General features: G+C 38.8%; 2 protein-coding genes across 2 annotated transcripts in view; one reads left to right on the forward strand and one right to left on the reverse strand.

The window, feature by feature from the left end:
* The window catches only part of Sparcl1 (SPARC like 1), a 39,720-nt gene extending 37,095 nt beyond the window's left edge, over positions 1 to 2,625 (reverse strand). The window contains exon 1 of the mRNA XM_026379633.2: positions 2,204 to 2,625. The gene's annotated coding sequence lies outside the window, so the exon portion shown is untranslated. The remainder of the gene's footprint in view (positions 1 to 2,203) is intronic.
* Positions 1 to 25,901, forward strand: part of Nudt9 (nudix hydrolase 9) — a 108,663-nt gene that overhangs the window by 78,607 nt on the left and 4,155 nt on the right. The window lies entirely within an intron of this gene.

Genomic DNA, 25,901 nt, shown 5'->3' on the forward strand with positions numbered 1-25,901 from the left:
CACAGACACATAGCTAGGCCAGTACTTTTGTGTTAGCTTTGATTGATTAGTTCCTATGTACCAGGCACACTACCTTCTTCTCTTAATTGTCATATAACAAATGTCTAAGGTTGCTACTCATTTAAGATACTGAGTCCCAAAGATTTTAAGTCATTTGCTTAAAGTCACAGAGCTATTTAGTGGTAAAGTCTGAATATAAATAAAATCTATATGGTCTTAAATAAAATAGACCTCTATAGTCATGTATAAATAAGATTCCACAGTCTTATTTGCTTTATTAGACCAGCCCCCTACCTTTGGAACAATTGGTCAAGACCACACCCTCTGTTTTCTGGAGTTGTGTCCATGTGTTGATGCCCAAGACAAAAACCAGGCCAATGATAGTTGGGACCATCATTGTGAGCTCAGCTTTTGGCAGAAGATGCCCTGTGAGACCTATAAAAACAAGACTCTGGCCTGGCTGGGCGTCTTTCAGAAAGCCAGATCCATCAAGGAAGTTCTCCCGGATTTATGGGGTTCCATTTTCCTCCATTGAAGATCGTTTCAGAGTGATATATGAAAATAAAGTGCACCTCAGGTCTTTTAACAAATTGTTTATATTTTTGATGGAAAATGTTCCCAACATGTTCTGGATATTGTATTTAACTAAAATAGCAATGTCCACATACTGCTACAAGTCAACTGAGTAAAAATAACACTCAAGAGGAAATGAAATGAATAATGTTTTGGAGTTGTTCAGATATATCACTTATGCATTTTATTTCTGTCATCACTGTTTATTACTTTTACTTAGTTGATACATGAAACTGAGCCATGAGAAGAAATTGGGATTAAATCCCAAAGGACCAGGAAGAAAAAATCCTCAAGTATTCTAATTGCTCAATGGCTGTACAAAAATTCTCTAAAAGAAAAAGGCAAGGTTCATGAATGACATGCATATAATCTTTTCCAAACTATGGAAAGCAGCATTAGTTAATTGAATAATAAGCAGATGAGATAGATTGCTCTACTTTGCTAGATCTTGTGGGATGATCTGAAATATAAACATAAATCTTTCCCAGGAAGTGTTCCTTTTAAAAAAAAATGTCATAGTTAACAATAGTCATAACCACAAATGTTTAACTGAGTGAGATGTGAACAAAAAAAGCTGTTATATATGAGAAAAGGGGGAGAATTAAAAAAAAAAAGATTTTGCTGAGTTGGACTGAGTGAACATTTCTATTCAGTGTGCTTAGGCCCCAGACCAGAGGAGAGTGCAGATACATTGCCAAGGTGACATATTTAACCTCTGCAGATGAAAGGCAGTGCAAACGAGATACTCCTTCTGCAGTACCCTCGGTGTACAGTTTCAGCAGTATTGATCTGCAGTTGAAAGCAGAGTTTTCTCCTGCAGGGTAACCTTTAATGCCTGGAGGAATGAATAAGCCCTCCTTGCAATATTGCTATATTTTAAAAGACAGAACTAGAAATGATAAAACTTTATAAGAACTGTTGTATGCCTTTAGCTTTTAAATTCTCTTTCCCCCTTTTTGCTTTTCTAAATAAGACTTCATCAGGAATCAGAGAAATTTCATGTCCCTGTGTGTGCATCTTAACAAATGATAAAAGGGGACAAGAAACAGTTATAAACCTATAAAAGGAAATGAGGAAAGATATAACCTAAAATAACTTAAAAATAACAAAGAAAAATAAAGTATGAGAGGGATTTTCTTACCTCAGCAAAATGTTCCAATTCTACATTGCTGTTAGATACAGACCGGAGCTATGGAGTCATTCTAGTGATTGAATGACTAGATGATTTAAATATCGAAGACATACACCTTAAAAAAACTATTTAATTAACTTCCCCTATGGTTGATCTCACATTTTAGTGAAGTATTTCTACAAAACACATTTCAGGATTCAGACTTCATCAAGATCTGAATGCTACTCCAGCTAACAATAGTTTTGTTTCTCTTCTTGGTCTTTACTAAAACTATAATTCATTAGTACTTGCTACTTAATCTTGTAGGAAAAAAGGAAACATGAATAACAAATGGCAAAATTCTCTGTTCAGTAGCTTTTCTGTAAATTAGGTAAAAAGCCTTTTTTTTTAAAAAAATAAATAACTTCATATTATTTAGGCAAAACTATTAAACAGCGTTATCAGATTCATGTAAATCAGCTTAACAAATGCAAATAGACAATAAATTATAAAATTTACCTTCAGATAGGTGGCTGGATGCAGAGCGTTGATAGAAAATTGAAGTTGAATCCCCTCTTTGCGCACAGCCAGGAAATAAAAGTTTGACAAATACCCAAGAGAAACTCTTTAAATCCCTTCCATCGTTAGCTGTGCTTCTTTGCCCAGAAGCACATTCAAGTCTATTGGACTTGAAATTCTGCTGCTCTGTCAACTAGTCAGGGTCTGAAGTGACAGATGAGAATTTGGAGGTTGGCACCAGGGAGTATTTCAGACTGTCATCGTTTTTGTTTCAGATTCCTGGATTTCTCTAGCAGGCTGGCCTCTCACTCTGAGGGCAGGGTGAGCTTTGCAGGCAGTGCAAGCCCGAAGGGAAAGAGCTAATTCTGCTGGCATGCATGGAGTTAACAGTCCTCTCCTCAAGCTCTTGTTCTCACAGGCTCATAACTTGGCCAGAATATAAGCACTTGGCTCTTTATGCATTTTTCCTTAAAAAAAAAAAAAAAAACAGCTCTGAAGGTTTCATAGGCAGGATGGCTTTATGGGGCTTTTGATTTTTCAGACTGTGAAAAGACACTTCATGCTGTTGTTTCTTCCAAAAGGCAGTTGGGGAGCAGGAGTTACAGAGGGGAATAATTGCAACAGATGCATTTTTACATTGCTCGATTGGAAATTGTTCTCGAAAATGCAGTCTGAATTTTAATCGAGGGGGGTGCTTCAGCTACTTTAGCAGTTCTCCAAGGGAGCTTTGGAAATTTAGATATGCATGAACCATTGCTCCTTATGGTAGAGATGATTCAGAGATGTTGCAGTTTGTAGGCTGCTCTCCTCACATGCAGCTCCCTCCTATAACTCCATGGTTATAATGTTTGGTTTATAAGAAGGGATTTTCCTGAGAAATAAACTGGGAGTGGTTGCTTGCTTTTGACATGACATTCTGATTATTTATGATGTGTTTGATTTTTCCGACTGCTGCATTTATTTATTATGTGCCAGACATCGCACTAGCAGCTTTTTATGCATTGTATCAGTTAATCCTCCTAACCCTATCAGAGGTAAGTTTCACTGTTTCCACTGGAGGGTAGTGTAGTTCAGTGGTTAGGTCTTCAGAAGTTGAGGCCAGTAGCTTGGATTTGTAATTTGGCCTTACCAGATCCTAATGATATGACCTGGAACAGCTTTACAACCCTTCTAAGCTTCAGAATCCTTAGCTGTAAAACGAGACTATGAATATGGAAACCATAATAGTAATCTGTCTCAGGCAATTGTTCTGAGTTGAAAGTACTTTAACACAAGTACACTGCATAGAACATCCACTGCCACCTAGTAGGCACTCGAAATGTTAGTTATTATGGTTTGGATAAGAAACCAATGCTGGGTAAAGTTAAGTGGTTACTCCAGGGGACCAGAACTAGGAGAGTGGAATTCCAGACATGTCACCTTGGCCACAGTTGTGCTATTCAACTGCAAACCTGCTAAATTCCTTGAAGGTGGTGGATGTGCCTCCTCTCTTCTCCAGGTGCCTAGAACAGGTGCTTTGCATATTGTAAATGATCTATTAATATTAGAGGGATGGTTCTAACTGAATTTAGATTTTCTAAAAGTATGCCAAAATTTGACAGAAGCAAAACAACCCAACAAAAGCAAAAAAATAAAAATAAAAATAAAGCAAAGAAAAAAAAATAACAAAGATCCTAGCAATAATTCTAGGCAAATATCTCCTCAGTCAAATCTCTCAAAGAGTTTAAGAAACATTTACCTTATTTATTTTTTTAAAAAATAGAGGTGGCAAGAATTATCTCTGTTTTGCAGTTGGGAAATTTGGGAGCAGAGGAAACTGGGCAATTTGCCTAGGAACCAAGAGCATGTCGCAGTGCAGCTGGGAGCTGTCTCTCTTCTCTAGAATCAAGATTACTTGCTCCAAATTGCCTTTCCAGGGACAGGATGAAAGGATGTGACGTCTTTTTGACTCAGACAATGGGATGTTTTTCCCTTATTCAAGGTCTGGGGTGTGAGCAGACTTTTGGGAGGAAGGATAAAGTAGTGGGCTGTGTTTGTCTTTGCTTCTCCCAGGCCTCTGTGCACATCTGGTCTTTGAGGTATGGAAGACACAGGCTGCTTATTCTCTTAATCTCCCAAGGGGCCTGGGAATGGTAAGACCGGTGCAGGATATGTAGGAAAAGCATTTCTGAGGATTTTGTCCTAATTAGTTAAAAGACATTTTCTCAGGGAACCAAATGCTAACTTCTTGTTCTGACATTTCCCATTTATTTTAAATGGCTTTATGAGGTGATTTTAATTGATCACATCAATTCAATGAATATGTAGATAAAATGTTAGCTAAATAGCTATGGAAAAATATTTGACAAACTAATGTTTTTTTCCTCACACTAAAATGGACATATTTCTATGAAATGATCAAAATAAAATTTCTCCTAGAAATCTGTTAACAAAAAAGGAACTTGGTTAAAGCAAACTGTATTCATATCATAAAAGTACATATGTATGTAGAGAGTTAATTTGTAGGTTGCCAAGCTTGAGAATTTTGATTTTCAGTTTTACAGGATGTTTTAGTAATCTATAACATGATTAAAAAGGTCCATTGTATTTCTTACAGATAAGAGAGAAAAATGAATTAAAAAATAAATAAGAGGGCTTTGAATTCACAATGTCTTTGAAGTATGACTTTATTTTGGGAATGTTCATTGGCACATATCCAAACTCTTATTGTTTCTAAATGTGTCATTTCTAAAACAGTTTACAGCTCATAGCCAAGGACAATCAAAGTACAACAATAGCCACATAATAGAGCTGTAGCTCAGATTTAGAAAACTTACACAATCTATATAGGATGAGGGAATTTTGACCAAAAGCTTATTCCATTACAGCATATGAACTGACCCACATAGTGTCAACATTGGTCAGAGATCTGAAAATGTCAACATCTAAGTTGGAGTATTCTTTTTTAATTGTTTAGTGTTAAGATTCTGAGAATCTGATGAAAGCTATAGGTCAACATCTGAAGCCTCTCTGTATACCCATCTCCTGCTCCACTCAGGGGTTCTATGGAGTTAAGAACTTTCAGTAGCAGGACCAGAGAACCCATTTTAGTCAGTCCTTCATGGGTTCTGCATCCGTGGATTCAATCAAGCATGGATCAAAAATATTTGGAAAACAATTGCATTGCTACTGGACATATGCAAATTTTTCCCTTGTCATTATTCCCTTAACTATACATTATAATAACTGTTTATCTAGCATTTGCACTGAGCTAGGTTTATTTATTTATTTTTTTGGAGAGGTACCTGGGATTGAACCCAGGGGTGCTTAATTACAACTGAGCCATGTCCCCAGCCCTTTTAATTAATTGGTTAATTTTAAAATTTTGAGACAGGTTCTCACTAAGTTGTTTAGGGCCTTGTTAAAGGCAGAGGCTGGCTTTGAACTTGTGATCCTCCTGTCTCAGCCTCCCAAATGGCTGGGATCACAGGTGTGCACCACTGAACTAGATATTATAGGTAATCTAGACATGAGTTAAAGTATACAGTAAGATATTTGTAGGTTATATGCAACTACATCATTTTATATAAGAGACATAGCTAGCATCCTCTATTTTGATGTCCATAAGGTTCTTTTGATTCTTCTAGAAAACTTAGGTAAATCCTCAACATATAATGATCATCTTTGTTGTGGATAGAACAAGTCTCTGAATTATGTGAAAGATATATCATAGCTCCTGCCTCTTAAGAATCTTAGACTCAAGGCATATCATCATTGTCAAAAGGTGGCATAATTGCCAGCCACAGTGGCACATGCCTGTAATCTCAGTGACTTGGGAAGCAGAGGCAGGAGGATCACAAGTTTGAGTTCAGCTTCAGCAACTTAGTGACACCCTAAGCAACTTAGTGACCCCATCTCAAAATAAGAAATAATAATAAAAAAGAAATAAAAAGGCACAGGGATGTGGTTAAGTGGTAAAGCATTCCTGGGTTCAATCCCTGGTATCAAAAAAAAAAAAAAAAGGTGGCACAATTCCTTGGTGTGGTTGAGTGTCCTGGGTAAGAAGAGATAATAGATAAAGGAAAGTTGCAGGGAAAACAGAATGTCTATAGCAATCTTGGCTGGGACTCTTCCTTACTTCCAATGCATTAGTTTGCTTGTTATAACAAAATACCACAAACTGGGTGGCTTAAACTACAGTTCTGGAAGCTGGAATTCTAAGATCAAGGTGTTGGCAGGTTTGGTTTCTCCTGCTTAGCTTGTAGACGGCTGTGTCTTCACGTGGTCTTTCCCAGTGCATGTGTGCTGGTGTCTCTTTCTCTTCTTATAAGAACACCAGTCTTATTAGGTTAGGGCCTCGACCTCATGACCTCATTTAACCTTAATTAGCTCTTCAAAGTTCCCGTCTTCAAATACAGTTACAGTGGAGATTAGAGCTTCAATTTATGATTTTTTTCTGGGATATGTGTGTGTGTGTGTGTGTGTGTGTGTGTGTGTGTGTGTGTAAATTTAGTCTATAATTTTCAATTATGTCTTTTAGACCTTGATATTTAGTTCTCTGTGGGCCTTTTTCCTGAAACCCACACTCAAAAGTCTTCATTCTGGCTTACTGATCTATGCCTGCCTGTACAATTTACCCCAACCCCCAAAACTGCCATCCTATCCTGACACCACACCAGTTCAGGTCCCTCATCTTGGTCTTGGTTATCAACCTTCTAGGTCAATTTCTGGCTATGGGTTCTTGAAGGAGATTACTCTAGCCATTGTTTCCCAGCTCAACCCTTCAATGGGATCAGTCATACCCTCTGTTAGATCTTAGGCAGAGGCTTAACATATAGGAGACAACTAACAAACCAGAGAGTAGCAAAATGTGTACAGTATTCCTATAAATATAATGTGGCTAATGGAATTGACTGCTAGTTTTCTAATAATAACCTTTGAAGCAAAAGAAAAAAAAAGAAAGATAGGTTTGAATTAGATGTATTTTAGATGTCAGACCAAGATGTTTGACCTTTGTAAGTTAGGTAGATGTATCTTTGGAAAGTTTTTTCCATTGAGAGTTAGGAAACATAGGAAGTATCTGTCTATATTATACCTATCTATACCTTTTGCTGCAATAACAAATAACCACAAAATATTAGGGACTCACAATAACAAAGGGATTGTTGTTTTGTTTTATTCATGCTGTTTATTACAAATCTACTACAATTCTGTTACATGTCTTCACTCTGAGATCCAGGCTGATGGAGTAGTTCACTTGGAAGAAAAAAAAAAAAAAGAAAATCTTTGGAAAACTATACTTAATTTTTTAAAGCTTCTGCTTGGTAATGTATTCACTTGGTTGTGATATACTTTAGTTCTACCTGCATTTCGTTGACTGAAGCAAGCTGTATGACAACAATTGACTTTGATGGGATGGAGAGTATGCTCTTCCTGCCCAAAGGAGGAATCATAGGAAACAAAAAACAAAACCAAAAAAAAAAAAAAAACCCAGAAAATAGGCAAAAGGCAAAAGGCTGAATAGACATTTCTCAAAATAAGACATACAAATGGCCAAAAGGCTTATTTAAAAATGCTCAGTTATCACTAATCATCAGTGAAATGCAAATCAAAACCACACCCTAGTTAGAATAGCAATTATCAATAGCAATTATCAAGCTCTCACCCTAGTTAGAATAGCAATTATCAAGAAGACAAAGGATAACATGTACTGGTAAGGATGAGGAGAAAAGGAAACCCCTACTTGTTGTTGGTAGGAATGCAAATTAGTATAGCTATTCTAAAAAACAGTAAGGAGGTTCCTAAAAATTGAAAATAGACTACCATACCATCTAGCAATCCCACTACTGGGGATTTATCCAAAGGAAATAAAATATGTATATTGAAGAGACATCTGCACTCCCACATTTATCACAACACTATCTATAATAGCTAAATTATGGAATCAACCTAAATATCCAACGATTGATGAATAGATATGTGAATAGATAAAGATTGGCATTTTCACAATGGAATATCTTTCAGTTATTAAAAAAGAATGAAATTCTGCTATTTGCTACACCTGGGTGGACCTGGAGGACATATTTAAATGAATAAACCAAGCACTGAAAGGCAAATACCACACGACCTCACTCATATGTAGAATCTAAAACAGTTGATCTAATAAAGGTAGAAAATATCATGGTGGTTACCCAAAGCTGAAGTGGTTATAGGTGAAGTGATAACAGGTGAAGGAAAGTTGCAAGAAAAATAGGGAAGATGAGATTTTGGTCAAAGGTTATATAATTATAGTCAGGTAGAAGGAACATATTGTAAGATACTTATTGTACGGCAAGGGTTTTATAGTTAATAATAACATTGGATTCTTTAAAAATATAAAGATAGAGGATGCTATGTGTTCTTACAACAAAAATGAAAACAATGTGGGATGTGCATTTGTTAATTATCCAGGTTTAACCACTCTACAATATATACAGTCATGCACCACATAACGATGTTTGGTCAGCAATGGACCACTCTTACAATATTTTTTCCATAAGAGCATATGGCCTAGTGATGTTATAGTCATCTTAATTTATGTAAGGACCTACTATGATGTTTGTACAATGATAGAGTCACCTAACAATACACTTCTTAGAATGTGTCCTTTCCATTAAGTGACACATACTATACTTAAAAACATTATGTTGTACACAATAAAACATGAGCTATTTGTCAATTAAAATTATAAAAAATACAAAGATGGGGTTAGACTAGCTAGATAAAGAGCAATATCAATTATAAGGTTCTATATCATTTTAAGAGGTATGTATCATTTTTCTAGAGCTTCTATAACAAGCCACCATGAACTGGGCAGCTTAAAACAATAATAATAAATATTCTTGAAGTTCCGAAGGCTAAAAAGTCTGAAATCAAAGGTGTCAGCAGCACATGCTCCTTCCAAATGCTCTAGGACGGATGTTTTCTAGTGTCTTTCTGGCTCCTAATGGATCCTGGAAATCCTTGCTACTTGCTTACAGCTGCATCATACCAGCCTCTGCCTCTCTTCACACAACCTTGTTTCCTTGTGTGTCTTCTCTCTCTCTCTCTCTCTCTCTCTCTCTCTCTCTCTCTCTCTCTCTCTCTGCAGGGGGGAGAACTGGGAATTGAACCCAGGGATGCTTAACCACTGAGTCACATCCCCAGCCCTTTTTTATATTTTATTTAGACAGGGTCTCACTGAGTTACAAGTGCCTCGATAAGTTGCTGAGGCTGGCTTTGAACTCGTGATCCTCCTACCTCAGCCTCCTGAATTGCTGGGATTACAGACGTGTGCCACCATGCCCAGCTTATGTGTTTTCTCTTAATCCCTTTGGGTCTTCTTTTCTTCCTATAAGAATACCAGTCTTTGGATTTAGAGCCTACCATAATCCAGTATGACTTCATCTTAACTTGGTTACATCTGCAAAGATCAGTTTTCAAATAATGCCACATTCACAGAAACCAGGTGTTGACACTTGTACTTATCTTTTTTAGGGTCACAATTTAACTACAGTTCATTCTCTGGCCTCCCAAATTCATGTTTTTCCTACATGCACAATACATTTATGCCATCTCAATATTCTTAACCCAAACTTCTTAACTAGGTCAATTCTGAGCTCAAATCTAAATATTATCAACTAAGTTCCAAAGGTAAATATTATCAAAAATTCTAAATCTCATCTTCTAAATTAGATATGTAGAAAATTTATAATGGGAAAAAAATTTCTCTCCATCTGTGAAACTAGAAAACACATTATCTGAGCTGGGCACAAGAGGATCCCAAGTCTGAGGGCAGTCTGCGACTTAGCAAAACCCTCTCTCAAAATAAAGTAAAATAAAATAAAATAAAAATTATCTGCTCCCCAAATACAATGGCATAGTTGAGATATTTTCATTCTGAAAGGAAGAAAATGGAAGGAAAAAAGGAAATAAAGAGGTCTTTTGTTCCAAGCCAATTTAAAACTCAGCTGGGTAAATTTCACTACAACTTGGGCCTGATAATGATCCTCTGTGGCTCAGTTCTCTGACCTCTGGCCTATAGAGGTGCTGTTCTGGGCCTGCTGAGGTCCCCTTACAAGAGGCCCTTTGGAGTTATATTACTTTTCTAGAGCTGCCATGACAAAATACCACAGACTTGGTGGCTTAAAGCACCAAAGAAAAAAAATTTTTTCCCCCCTCACAGTTTTAGAGACTCTAAGATCCAGGTGTTGGGAGGGTTTCTTCTTTAGTTTGCAGGTGACTGTCCACTTCAGATGTCCTCACATGGTCTTTGTTCTTTGTGTCTTTGTCCTGATCTCCTCTTTCTATAAGGACATGAGTCATTTGGATTCAGTCACACTGATAGGACTTATTTTTGCCTTCATTATTTTAAAGGGCCCATTTCCAAATACAGTCATATTCTGAGGTATTTCAATATGAACTTTGGGGGACACGAATTCAGTTCAAAGCAGGAGTCACTGCCTTTTCTCAAAGTATAACATACGTTTATACCCATACAGAATTTTGGAAGTCTGACTGCCTTCCTTTTGTCTTGTCTCTGTCTCTTTCATACCAGACCACCAGTGTTTCCACTGATGGATGTAACAGTCTTAAAAACCTTGTTGATCTTTTCACAGGGGTTAAGCTATCAGACCAGAGGAGCCTCTATGGATCTGTCCTAGGTAAACCCATATTTACTTCTGGCTTGTGCCGAGAAATAGAATGTATTTCAGTCAAGTTCCTGACACTCTGTAACAAGGATCACCTTTCCTCCAGGGTGAAATAACTTGCTCATCATTTATTTCCTGCTTATTATTCACCAGAGGCACCTTGAATATTTCTATTTCTATTGATACTCTGGTCATGATAATATATTCTCATGATATATTGTTAGAGTCTGTAAACAGGTCAGGATGGTGCCTGGCATTTTGCAGAGGGAATGGTTTGTGAAGTAACGCCAGCGAGCCATTAAGTGTGGAGATTCCTTATTGGTTGACTGCTGTATCTAGTTTATGTTAATTAGATAAGCTGTGTGGAATGTATAAATACCCCTCCTGTCCTACAATAAACGGCTCCCACTCCTACTGTATCAACGTACACAAGTTGTTCGTCACCCCCCGGCTATTTTGCTGCAGCCGGACTGCGGCAATATATATTCTCTAAGATGATAGAAGAAACATCTACAGTTCTCCTCACTTCTTTATGAACCCTTAACAGAATCTCCTTTAATGTCCATATATCTACTAATAACTCTTTTTGTTTTTGGTGGGAGGGGGCACTGGGGATTGAACCCAGGGCACATTACCACTGAGCTACATCCCAGTACTTTTTATTTTTATATTTTTAAATTTTGAGACAGGGTCTCACTTAGTTGCTGAGGATCTTGTTAAATTGCTGAGGCTGGCCTCAAATTTTCAATCCTCTTGCCTCAGATGCCTGAGTAGCTGAGATTACAGGTATGTGCCACCATGCCTGGTTTACCAAAAATTCTTCAAGGCAGTCCAGGCCTTTTCTAGCATGTATTCAAAATTCTTCCTACCACTACCATTATCCAATTCTAAAGACACATTAATATTTTTTCAGAATTTATTAAAATAATACCCTACTCTTGGTACCAAAATGTTTCTTTGTTTCCAAGGGCTACCATAACAAATTACCACAAAATGGATGGCTTTAAAAAAATAGTTTTTTAAAGTTCTGGGGCCTAAAAGTCAAAGATCAAGGTACAGAAAAGGCCATGTTCTCTCCTAAGGCTCTAGGAGTCTTTCCTTGCCTCTCCTAAAATTCTGGTGACTCCCAGCAATCTTTGCTTATGGCTATGTCACTCCAATCTCCTCCTCTATCTTCACCTAGCCTTTTCCCTCTGTGTGTATCCTCTGAATCTCTGTGTATCCTTATCCAAGGATACAGTCCTTGGGTTAAGGGCCCACCCTGATACAGTATGACCTTATCTTAACTTTAGCATATCTACAAAGACTTTTTCTAACAAGGTCAGACCCACAGGTACCAGGCATTGAGACATGAGTGTATCTTTGTGAGGGATACGATTTAACCCACTGAATGGTAGGTTGCAATTTAACTCTAAACTTTCCATTGACCAAAGGAATAAAAAACCTATTATTAGAGGGAGAATTCATAATGTCCTATAATATACATGAATTTCAGGAAAAAAAAACATATAAAGGCACTGTGTAAAGCAGCAGAAACCTTGCAGATTCTTACCATTCTAAGTTTTGTTTTGCTGTTTCCTACATCCCCCTATGAATAGGTAATCAATAAGTCTAAGGTCCAATTAAGTAAAATAATAGCAAGAAATGATCTGTGATAGTTTACTTTTTATTACACAATGTTGATATTAGCAAAACTCCAAATGTAATTTCTATCTGTGATTAGATTCTGATCTCTGCTCTTTGGGTTTGGTTTGAGTTGAGTGTTCTGTACTGTTGCATCAATTTGGACTGGTCCGAAGGATGAGTGGGATGGGTCCTTTAGGAGGATCCAAGGAAAGACTCATTCTAAGTGAACAGGAAGCGAGGCAGACAGGATTAGCTCAATCACAGTTGCTGGAGGGGTGGAATTGTTTATTTCTCTTGGATTTGACCCCAGCCCAGCTTTCAACGGACCAATTTGCATGCTTGTAAGAGGGAGACTTTATTTAAAAAGAACAAGCCATTTTCTTTTAAACCTTGGGGCGTATGCAGCTCAACTTTGATACCTATGTGATTTAGTGTAAAGAAAAGCACCACAAACTTTGGTGGCATGGATACATGGATACAGAACCTCAGTGGCATCTCAGCCTCTGAATGTTGGCAAGAGGGCGCAGAGGACACACTCGGAGTGCAGGTGGTTCCTGGGTTGACTGGCAGTGGCAAGGCTCAACAGAGGCAGAGTGCCTGGTGAAGTTGGTGGTATGTTGCAGTGTTAATGGTGCCCACTGGAGAAGGCAGGAGTGAGCAATGCCTGGTGAGAGGTGACCAAACTGTGTGCCTCAGAGCAGTGCTGACCTTATCTCCTTCCCAGGCAGAGGATACGCCAAAGAGGCCTATAGTAAGAGATCATGAAACTAGAGACCGGTGATCCCTGGGAAACTGGGGAAGATGCATGACACATTTCTGAGGTTGGCCAGGAAATAATCACTGAATATAACTTTGAGGTTAATTTGTCTAAATTTAATGAGATCTGGAACTGAAGTTCAATGCTTGCTACTTTTTTGTCCCTTCAATCCTTCCTGCATCCATATCAGGTACCAGAATATCAAAGGACATCAAATTTCCTGATGGGATCTTGCTAATTTCTGATGACATTGAACATGATCAGAAGTAAATTCTACTACCATTCTAGCTAAATTACACCAGTCAACTTCTCTGAGGATGGAGTGTATGTTTAAAATCATTGGTCTTGCTGGTGGAAGTATAGCAGAGTTGATGGGTGACAACTGAATTCAAGTCCCAGCTCTGATGTTTTCTGGCTGTGTGACTTTGAGTATATTATTTAACCTTCCTGTGTCCAGGTGCTTTTATCTGTAAAACAAGGATGCTAGTATCTACCTTATAGGATAATTGCAAGGAACAGATAATATTTGCATAGTGTTTTGCTCAATAAATACTAGGACTCAATAAATAATGATGATGATGATGGCCACCAAGAAGGAGTGTAAACATTGCTGGAGATTGTGTCATGGAGCCTTCCATAATAGGATATAGAACACCTCCTCTTTTCCCATGGGTTGCTCTATATTTGATGAGGAATGATTTTTAGGCAGAAGTTGAAACCTATCCTATTAGTCAAGCTCTGCAAACACAGCAGCTGCTCTCAACAATCTTGAAGCCTTAAGTAGTTTCTTTCTCAGACAGAGCTCTCATTGAATTTAGGGGGAATTGGGTTGGCTATGTACTAGCAGCATGAGCTACGCAGCTACCCTTTTGTTCTGACCTCACCTTGGGATAGACACAGAGTCCAATTTATGAAAGCTCCTGGCATTTGGCCCTCTTGTCCATGTGAGACGCAGCTGGACTTCTTTATATTTCTGTGCATTTGACTAGCACCATGTGTCTTGTTCACCAGAATGAAAGGTCATCCCTTCAGGCCTTCTCACGGGTGAGGTCACTTTGCTGTTATTAGCCAAAAGCTGCCTTCTTCCCAATCTGTTTTTTTCCCCCTCTAGTGCTGAGTTCCCAGAGGAAGATATTTTAGACTACGAAGAGCTGCTGGTGTAATGAACTGATTCTGTTCTGGAAATTTGTTCTGGTGGGTGTGTTGGTGGGTGTGTTTTCTTCCTTGTTTTGAGCAAGGATTTGCATATTTTGGTTGGTATTTTAGTTGTGAAAGAGCAACAGGTTTGGTAGAGAGATTTTGCGTGGTCTGGTTGTATACATCAATACTACAGAGGAGGCCAGTCTCTAGCAAAGACAGGAGAGCTAAGTTATGATTGTTTGGAGTCTACATTGGCATTAACTTATGAGTAACTTCAAAAGAGACAAATAGAATTATTTTTACAATGCCTCTCCCTGCTAGTCTAGTATTTAAAAAAATCCTTTTCAATATTACTCCCCCAAGAGGCTTTTTTTGATCATTTCCTTCAAATGTCTCCAACCCCCATGAAATTGTAATACCACAGATGGACAATGTATCTATTCAAGCTTACCTACATCTGTATTGTATATTCAAAAGAATAGGATTTCAGCCGTGTTTCCTCCCAATGAATTTTGTCCCCTTGACTAATGAGCCTCATCAGTTGACTAAAACATGTGTCATGCTTAAAAATACTCAATGTGCTGTGGTGGAATCAGCTGGCTATTATAATTTATGGCTAGAGAAACGGAGTCATGCATGTTTTCCCATGGAACTCTAGAAAACTTCAAAAGCCCTTATTACTCTATTAATTTTTATGAAAGAATAAGGCAGAATAACTATTCCAAAAACATTGTGGTTGCTTTTCTGAGGAAATGCAATTGAAATTTTCCCAATTATATTTTTTTCCCATTTTATTGGCACTGCTCATGTTGGATACTTAAGTTGTTTGAAATTTGGCAAAAACACAGCACAAACAGCTCTCGCACATGGCCTTCTTCATTCCTGTGATCACCATCCTGATGAAAGTCCCAATCAGCTCATCTGACTGTTTTTCCTACTCTAGATTCACGTTCACAAATGTAATTACCCTCAAGGGTCAGGGAGGTCCATGAATTAGTGAAGAGTGTCAGAAGTCAGAAAAGGACACACATATATACTGGCAGTGAAGACTGGCAGATGGCACTTGGCCTTTGGCAATGCATGGGACTTGGGACTGGAAAATATGCAGCCCCCCATCTAAAGGCTGCAGCTCCTGCTCACTCCTGTAGTCTTATTATCATGAATAAATCACAGTCTGGTGTTGCTAGAGAATTTTACTGTTTTAAAGAGAAACCAGAATTTAAAATTTTGTATGCTTGTTAAATATTGACCAAACATTTTTGGATAAAATAAAAAGCATTTATGATCTGGGTTGGGCCACAGCACTAACTTTTAACCACAGTTCCAGCTATACTCCTCTACCTCTGAGTCCCATTCATCTTAAACATTATTTTGCCCCTCTCACCCCTCTTCTGCTTCAAAGCTTTCCATAGCTGTCCCTTGCCCACCAAGTCACTTCTGTACTCAGGAGCCATGCACTTAAACCCATCTGGCACTTTATGTAATGTCTTTCCTTTCCTTATCTGAATACCAATGTCTTCTCTTTTTTTCCTTAGTAATTTTCTGCCTCTATGCTCTAACCTGGCATTAAGTAAAACATTAAAACCTTGACCAATGTTTTCTCTATCTGAAAACTTCATGCTTAAATCCTACCAATTTGTCAAGGCCAGCTTAGACGCCCCCTTTCCAGGAAGCTTTCCTTGCTGTGTCTGGTAAGAAGTTATTCTATTTCTAAACTTCAGCAGCATATTATTTTTGATAAAGTACTTGGACCACCCAGTACACAGTCAGTGCTGCATCCATATTTAACCTGTGTTACATTGTGTTGGCTCATAGGAAGCGGCTCCTCCACTGTCCCCATTTACTTCCCCCCTTCACTTTCCATCTCAGGACTTGTCCTGTGTCATTGGGGAATAGCATCTTAATTTAGTTTTTTTTTTCTTTTTTGGTTATCCCTTTGGTATTTTCACTTTTTAATCACGTATTATATTACGGTTATTCATATAGGGGTTCTCTGTTGTCTACCAGGTAACATTTTCAAGCGGAGATAATTTCTTATACAATCTTGATTTCTCATAGTGGCAAGCACTTAGCATTTGTTTTTTTTTTTTTTTTTTTTTAAGAGAGAGAGAGAGAGAGAGAGAGAGAGAAGAGAATTTTTAACTTTTATTTTTTTTTAGTTTTCGGCAGACACATCTTTGTTTGTATGTGCTGCTGAGGATCGAACCCTAGCCGCATGCATGCCAGGAGAGCGCGCTACCACTTGAGCCACATCCCCAGCCCCAGTACTTAGTATTTGTAAAATGATTATTGCAACTTTATTGATTGTTTCATTTCCCAGCTCACTCCTTCCCACACTCCCCGAATGTTCCTAATCTGCTAATGTTATTGGAAGAGGACCAAACTGAGAAGGAAATTGTAGCTACAGAAGGGCAACATACAAGGAACCATCAGGCTTCCTGTGGCTTTATATCAATCCCTCCACATGCTTTGGCTCAAAAGCTAAGCTTTTTAAATATTTTAAAACATTGACCAATGAATACTTAATACAAAGTCAATAGACCTTTGTTTTAACATGGTGTTAAACATCTACCAGGGGATTTTTTTTTTTAAAATGGCCTGAAATAAGACTGAGCTATTCCCAAGTTACCTGACTTGAACAAAGGCCCTTGATTTCTCATTCCTTGCAAAGTGTGCAGGCCAGTATACTTGGAAGTGGCCACAAGAGGGGAGTATGGACCACAGTCATCTTTTACAGATGAAAGGGATCAAGGAGACTTTTCTCCAGAATGGAGAAAGTTTCATCCTGAACTAAGGTCAAAGGAATAATCATACTCTCTCCAGTCAGTTGTCAAAGAATAAAAGTGGATTTGCTCTTTCTGTGTTCACAGAGACTCCAACCCTCAGTGAGCAGTTGTCTAGCCATACCATGATCCTGACTGCAAAAAAGATGTTTATGGAGAATAACCTCAAGGACCTGCAGTCGCCCACCCCTTGTTATTTGACCTGTGCATTAGAACGCTGAGAAAATTGTGTTCTTGGATCCCATTGTTTTGGCTCTTACAGTTATTCATATTAAATTGTGACTTGCCATCTCTCGGTCCCTGTATTGAAGAATGCCTTAAGAAATAGCTGTTTAAAATGTATGATGTCAATGTATGGTTGCTGTCTATAATTTCATTAAATCAACTCTTTTTCAGTACCCACAGAGATATTTCACTCAAAATCTGGAAGGTCCTGTCTTTCTGGAAAAGCTCGTTTGCTTTTACTTATTGACTTTGCCAATATTTTGACTTATTGACTTTGCCAATATTTTAATCTGTCTTGCTTTTCTCTTTTGACTGAGGGGAGGCTTCTTTTTGTCTAACCAATATGTACAAAGTGTCCATCTATGTCAGGCACAGCTGGCTCCTGGAGATAGGATGAGGAATGAAAGGAGAGGGATTTCGGTCCTCATGAAGCTTCCAGTTCAGAGACAGATACTCAGTTATCACTCAGATGGATGTACAGACTACAAGCCGAAACATGCTAGGAGTGTGGAGCCTTCCTCTGTGAGTGTAACAGGAAGGCTGGTCTTCCTTGAAAAGTGTCCCTAGAGCCTCAGGATGTGTAGATGTCATCTAAGGGAAGGGAGATGGGGCCCTGGCATTCCTGACAAAGGTGACTACCTGGTGGGGAGATCCAATGTACATTCTGGTAACTGGGAGAATTCCAGGTGGACTGAGGTGGGAAAGTATGGGTCAAAATTTGAGAGGGAGGGAGGTTTTGGTGTCTTGTATATATGTTTCTGCTTGCTTTTTTTTTTTTTTTAAACCCAGGCTTTTATTTTCCCCTAAATCCCTTGTTCTATGTTGTCTTTTCATCAGAAATATTTTTGTAGAAAAAGATGGGGTATAAATGAAAATTTATGATTCCAAATTGCAGTATAAGCAGACTCCATCTGGAATTAAATGTAACCAGTTTTGCACATGGGTACGACCACTAAGGTGACACATGTCCATGGTTGTCCATGGTTGGAAGCAGTGTACTGTCCCACCCTTGGTGTGCCTCTGGTCTGCAGCGTGGCCTGGCTCTGCTCTGATGGCATGTGAAGGCTCAAGCTCTTCTTCCTTCCCAGCACATCAGGATGCGGAGCCCTTCTTAGAAGATGGGTTTATTGACATTTAGAAATAAGATTCCTGCCTCTGGTTCTGTGAAACGTTACAGTCAGTTGTCCTGAAAAACACCCCAGGAATTAACAGGTCAAGTGAATAATAAGGGTGTATTTCATAATTGCATTCGTAAATATCCATTCTGCCAGCTTTACCAAGACTTAGAAGGTATTGGTGAGCACTCCTCAAGGACACCTCTGTGGCTAGGTGTTCTTGTCCTCATTTGCCATCTCTGTTCTTAGGACTGAGTTGAACCAAGGCCCTAATGGAGAAAAAACAAAACATAGCAATGCCTCTTACCTTTCCTATACCAGGAAAAAACCCAAATCTGAGCTCTAATCCATTGTAGTAGCCCTTGTTTCTTTTAAAAGAAGAGGACAAAAAGAAAAAAAGGAAAATTAACTGGGGGCAGCAATTGGAAGTAGTTACATAGAGGGCTAATCGCTTATTCTGCCTCAGCCAGCCAGGGCTCCTCCCTGGGTTTCAAAGCATACCAAGCACATCACTGCCACAGGACTCTTGCACCAATTGCTCCCTCTATCTGGAATGTTTTTCTCTATATAACCACAAATCCAACTTGTTACCATCTTCTGGTTTTTGATTGAACAGTATTTTCTCCATGAGGCTTACCATGATAAACCAACTCAAAATTGGTTCTCTTGAACTCCTGACTCCTTTTACCTTATCTTAGGGGTCAGAAAGTTATGGTTTCTAAGAATTTGTTTTTGCAAACAAATGTCTTGAATATGGCTGGTCTTGTCCAACTTGGCAGAGATGAGACCATATTGCTATGGTCAACAAAGTCTAAAATATTTTCTACCTGGAGCTTTACAGAAAATTTTCTGACATTGTCTGAGTTAGTCTACTTTTCATCTTTATGACCAAATACCTGAGAAAATCAACTAAAAGAAGGAAAAATGTTTTTTAACTCACAGTTTCAAAAGTTTCAGTCCATGGCTGGCAGGCTCCATTGTTTCTGAGCCCATGGTGAGGCAGAATATCATGACTGAAGGTCAGAGTAGAGGAAATCTGCTCATCTTGTGATGACCAGGAAAGAAAGAGGTGGGAAGGAAGGGACCAGGGATAAGACAAACTCTTCCAGGCACGTAACTAAAGACCTAGTTCCTCCAAGTAGGCTCTGCTTTCTGAAGTTTCTACCACCTTCTAATATTGCCATCAGGTATAAACTCATTAATGGTTTCACCAATAGATAGGGTCAGAGTCCTCATGATCCAATCATTTCCCCAAAGCCCCACCTCTGAACCTTCTTGCACTGGGGACCAAACCTTCAACACATGAACCTCTGGAGGATATTCCAGATCCCAACTACCACATTGACCCGTTCAATTTTTTTCTTGTTTTATTTATTACTTTTTACAGTATAGAAGTATCTACCTACCTACCTACCTACCTTCTGTTTGTTTGGTTTTTTTTTTAATCTTCCACAAGGGCAGAGATTTTTGTTGGTTTACTAATACATTCCAAGAGTCAACTGTGCATGGCAGATATTCAGTAATTATTTGTAGAATGATCAGATGACAAATAATAAATACAAAGTGCTCCCCAAAGATTAGGAATCAGTTATGACTGCTATGACTATTTCAATGTTGCCACCCCTTCAAAAGGGAAGATGTGCCTGGTACCAGCATATATTCTTGACATACGTGTAGGAAGTTGTAAATGTCACAGGCCCCCTAGGCAGGAAGTGTGCTCTTACAGGTTTGTCTCTGAGCCTTATATACCTGCTTACCTCTACTAGAACACCTACACAATCCCCAAATAAACACAAGAGGAAAAGGCTCTTTTATAAAAGTAAACATCTTTTGCTGTTCTAAAACTTTTGGCTTTGGTTGGGGAAGTACTATTTTCACGTTCAGACAGAAGAATACCTATTTTTACACTAAAACCAGACAAGACTTAATTATTGAGCTGAATGGGGCAGGTGTGTTTTCAAGCCATGTCTTTATTTCACTTAAAAGAAGAAAGGAAAGGATAAGCTTACCTTTTGACCAAAGAAATAAAAGCTTTGGCTTTCCAGTCCCTTTCAGCCATTGATGAATTTTTTTTCCATGGGTTATATTTTTTTGATCACATCCACAAACCTCAGTTTACACAAGTTGCCCCTGGACTATGTGAAATAGCTATGTAGCCACTGCAAAGGCATTGAAGAGGACAGCATTTAAATAGAATTGTGAAGCTCATTTTTATATCTGCTCACTTTTTGATCATCACTCCAGTTGTAGCTTTCAAAAGCACAAGTAGTCAACCTCCAAATTGTTTTTGGATTGTTTTAGAGGTTGAGTGTGAGCTAAGTTGTATAGGGCATAGCTGGGACGCCTCCTAACTGCTGGTCTCAGCTAGGGTGATTTGACATTGAGCAAAATATGGGGACAGATTTTTATTGTCATAACTGGGAAGGTGCTGCTGTCATCATGGTGGGAGAGACCAGAAGGGTTTAGACATTCCATAGTGCCCTGGGGTGAACCCCAACATATTCCTCAGACCAACCTCCCCACAAAGAATTGTGCCATCCAAGATGTCAGCAGAACCATGGCTGAGAAATGGTGCTCTATGATATAGTTAACACTTTTATTCCTTTTCCTTTTGAAGCCATTTGCTTTCTTGTGGCCTTGGTGATGTCATCACTTGCAATCCAGGGTTCTTATAATAGGAGGAGCCCGTTGCTTCTTCACAGGAGGAGATAGTGCTCATAAAGCCCCAGGAGCCATGTGAGCACGGACCAGACCCAGAGAAGAACCTCATTACTCTTGATTAGAGAGAGTTATGTGTCTCCAGGTTTTAGAGGTGTATTTATTCAGGACTGATTTTTTTTTTTTTTTTTTTTTTGTGTGTGTGTGTGTGGTGCTGGGGATTGAACCCAGGGCCTTGTGCATGCAAGGCAAGCAATCTGCCAATGGAGTTATATCCCCAGCCTTCAGGGCTGATTTGTAAGTTTAAATAGCACAAGGAAGCCTAGAATCCATAGGTCAGAGTCCCCTAGTGGGATCACAGAATATAGGCTGCAGGAATCCACTTTAAACTCCAATCTGACATGCTCGTTCTTCTCAGTCTCTCCTAGCTTGTCCTGTTCCAGAGCATCCCCTGCCTCTTCTTTCCATCCTTATCCCCTTGGTGACCTCCTGGCTTTCTTCACGTCTTCCTTTTCCTGAGGGCTCCCTCTGTTCTGTCCTCTAACTCCTTTCCCCCTGATTCACTGGATTCAGTATCTCATCAACTCTCTTTTGCTACTTGAAACTTCCCCTGGGGTTTTGCATTTCACAGAAGCATCTTTCCAGCGATTGTCTTTTTTTTTTTTTTTTTTTTCGAGAGAGAGAGAGAGAGAGAGAGAGAGAGAGAGAGAGAGAGAATTTTTTTTTAATATTTATTTTTTAGTTTTCGGTGGACATAACATCTTTATTTTATTTTTTTATGTGGTGCTGAGGATCGAACCCAGTGCCCCCCACATGCCAGGGAAGCATGCTACCTCTTGAGCCACATCCCCAGCCTGCGATTTTTACCCTTACTAGGAGAATTTTGATGAATAAAATGTCCATCTTTAATGTCAATGTTTTCCCTCAAATATTTAATCATTTTATTCTACCCTTTCCAGCTCAATTAATTAACAACCAGATAACAATTAGTACAACAACAACAAAAAAAAAGAGAACCAAAGAAAAGAATCAGTTCACTTAAATATTTGTTTGGGACAGAAAAGAGACTTTTGTGATTCTAAACCAGATTTCTGATGCCTTAGATACTTAAATCCCCAAGTTTTCAGTGGAATAAACCACGTTTGTGTTTAATTTCATGGAGGTCTCAGGTTCTTGAGGACAGAATGTGGCAGTGACTGCTACATAAATGGAGGCTGTGGCTGATGATCCTGAAGTGTTGAAAGCTCCTATCGTTGACATAGAGTATCATCTCACTAAAAGAATACATCTTAAGGCAGGATTATGTGCATTTCTACAAAGATCTTTAATAGTTGCTAAGGGGAGTTTAGTGATTAGGATAGAGCTTCAGGGTGTGAGGGAGATCTTAGGGAAGGCTCTCCCACCCCATAAGTGGGAAACACTTAGATGTAGAATTAAGTTGGGTAGTCATTGGTCCTCTCCATTGTAATATTACTTACATTTTGTATATGGGTTCTTAAAAGAGGAGAAGTATGCTATCTATATTCATTAAATTCAAGGGATAATGGGATATACCTTTCATTTGTACCTGACCTCACTTTGGGTAACATCCAAAGTCCCTATGTTGGTTTTTAAGATCCAGAGGCCGTGGCACCATGATATTGCTGACCCCTCTGCTACTGCTCTCCACCTACTCACTTCCTATTTACTTCCTCTACTCTACAACACTAGCCTCCTTGCAGCTGCTCAGACCCTCTGGACACTCTGTCCCAAGGCCTTTGTACTGGCTCTTAACTCTGCCTGGAATGTTCTTCCCTAGTTTATCCACTTGGCTCACTCTCTCATCATCCTCAAGTCTCTGCTCCAATTCTCCTCAATGAGACCTCTCTGGCCATACTATTTAACATTGCAAACCACTCCTTTTCCTTCTCTCCTTAGCTGTTTGGATCCTTTTCCCTGCCTAACTTCTTTTAAACCCTTTTTCATATTAATGATGTTCTAAGAAACTAAATAACTTAACCATTTATAATATGTTGTGTTTATTTCCTGCCTGATCCTGTCGGGATTTTTGGCTGCTTTGTTTACAAACGTATCTTAAGAGCCTAGAGAAACAGTGCCTGGCTCCTGGCTCCTGGTGACCTCTGGGGACATCACTGCTGAAAAAGCAAAGGAGTTTGCTAAGCACCACAGGATCAAGAGGTACACAGGACAATAGGGTTTTATAAAGAATTCCTGCTGTGTGTAGGTGGGTTAGTTTGAAGATACCAAAACAAAATGGATATGGGCACCATGTATTGCACTTTACAATTTTTCCTAGGATTTACTTTTCTGGCAGGTATCCAGGGATGGAAAAGTGCTTAGCTGTAGGTGCTCAGAGGCAGCTATTCTGATGGACATTAAGTGTGTCTGCATGGCTGACAGAGTCCAAAGGGAGAAGGACATAGACATTGACTAGTATGGCTAAGACATTTCTGGTTGCTCACATGACTTCTTCTTTGTTTCTTATTAGCTGTTGGTGGACCTTTATTTATTTTTATGTGGTGCTGAGAATCGAACCCAGTGCCTCACATATGCTAGGTAAGCGCTCTACCACTGAGCCCCAGCCCCAGCCCCTCACGTGACTTCTTATACCTGCCACCTCCCTATACTCAAGCCTTGTGCCTGTACCTGTGGCATGCCAGTCGGTTTTATTTTTATACTCAGACAAAGATGACAAACTCAAGATATCTCTGGATATAACCTTAAATACCTCTCAGGGCCAGAATGAGACAAAACAACTTCATTTCTACCAGACACAAGACGAAGATGAGTCATCAGACAAAACAAATCTAGTTTTACAAACCCACCTGTTCACCCTTATGGAGCTGTTTTAATTCAACACTTCAGTGGGCTCTTGCTGAATTAGAAGGAAGATGGAAAGGTTAAGAAAAGATGAGACAAATCATATTGGTGTATGCTTTACCTCCCCTGCCCCAGTCTACAGATGCTGCCAGTAAGTTCCTTTTATGTATGGAGCTCTGAGTCTGAGCTCTGCGTCAGTGTAAGCAATGGGAGTCCGACTGCCTGGGCTAGCATCTTGTTTCCAGCATTTATTAGTTGTGTGACTTTAGGAAAGCTATCTAACTTTTAAAATCCCATCTGTAAATATATTAGATTATTGTCAGGACAAAGTGAACTAACACGTGTACTGAGTCTGCTACAGTATCTTAATAAAGCGTTATCTATGAAGCATATATATTACATCAGACTGCCCATATTACACTTCTGGCTTTACTTCTTACTTTCTGGTCAACCTGGGGCAAGATACTTTACCTCACTTTGCTTCAGCTCCCCTGTTTTCTTTCTTTCTTTCTTTTTTTTAACAAGACATTTTTTTTTAAAGAAAGAGTGAGAGAGAGGGAGAAAGTGAGAGAATTTTAATATTTATTTTTTAATATTTGGCAGACACAACATCTTAGTTTGTATGTGGTGCTGAGGATCGAACCCAGGCCGCACGCATGCTAGGCGAGCACGCTACCCCTTGAGCCACATCCCCAGCCCCCAGCTCCCCTGTTTTCAAGAGAGGCAAATTACTTACTGCATGGGATTTATTAAGAGAATCCAATCAAATGGTTTAGATTAACAACTCAGGAAAAGACGTGGCTTATAGTAAGTGTGCAGTAAAAGGCCACTTCCAATACTCTTTGTTTCTCCTAACCTTTTTTAATTGTGGTAAAATATCTATTATATAAAATTCACCATGGTAACCATTTTTAAGTGTACAGTTTAGTGATGTATGTTTGTAATGTTCAACAATTACCAACATCCATCTTGGAACTCTTTATCTTGTAAAACTGAGACTCTGAACACATGAAACAGTAACATCTCATCCAGGCCACAGCCAGTGGTGACCACCATGCCACTTTCAGTGTCTATGACTGACTCCTCTTAAGTGATTAACTTATCTCACTTAGCATAATGTCCTCAAGGTTTATCGGTGTGTCAGAATTTCCTTTCCTTTTAAAGTTGCATAAGCATTTCCTTACTTTTTAAAGGCTGAATAATGCTCCAGCCACCCCCCCACTTTTTTTTTGGTCCATTCATCTGTTGGTGGATACTTGGGTTGTTTCCAAGTCCTGGCTATTTCCAACAATACTGCTAAAACAGAGGTGTGCGAAAATGTCTTAAGAAACAACTATCAACTATTTTGATTATGTATCTAGAAATGTAATCGGCAGATATGTGGTAATTTTACTTTTAATATTTTGAGATACCACTGTACAATTTTGTGCTGTGACTGTACCTTTTTACATTCATACCAAAAATACACGAGAGTTCTCATTACTCTACGTCCTCTCCACCACTTGTTATTGTCTATTTTTTAAAGCATTCACCTTAATGAATGTGAGGTGGTAACTTTTATACTCTTATCTACCACCACAATCACTGCTATTACTATTACAATAATAATTTCTGTTGCAGAAACATTTGCTAGTTTCTAACTTCAGAGCATTTTCTAAGACTTTTTCTCTTACTTTGTGCCATGATGAAGGCCAATCTCTAAAGACCCAAAGTAACTCACACTCATATTTGCAATGTTCTCAGTTACCAGAACTCTTTTAGATTTGTGATTAGATGCTATTTTGTATGATTGAAATTCTGGCATGTACCAGTGTGATTGTCTACATAGCCTATATTTAGAATTTTAGCATATTTAGTCTATGGATAGACTGATGTTGAATCAAAATATTATAGACTCTAAAATTTGCAGTAAAGATAACTGTATTA

This window comes from Urocitellus parryii, chromosome 10, assembly GCF_045843805.1.
Source record: "Urocitellus parryii isolate mUroPar1 chromosome 10, mUroPar1.hap1, whole genome shotgun sequence".
NCBI classification, from domain to species: Eukaryota; Metazoa; Chordata; class Mammalia; order Rodentia; family Sciuridae; genus Urocitellus; species Urocitellus parryii.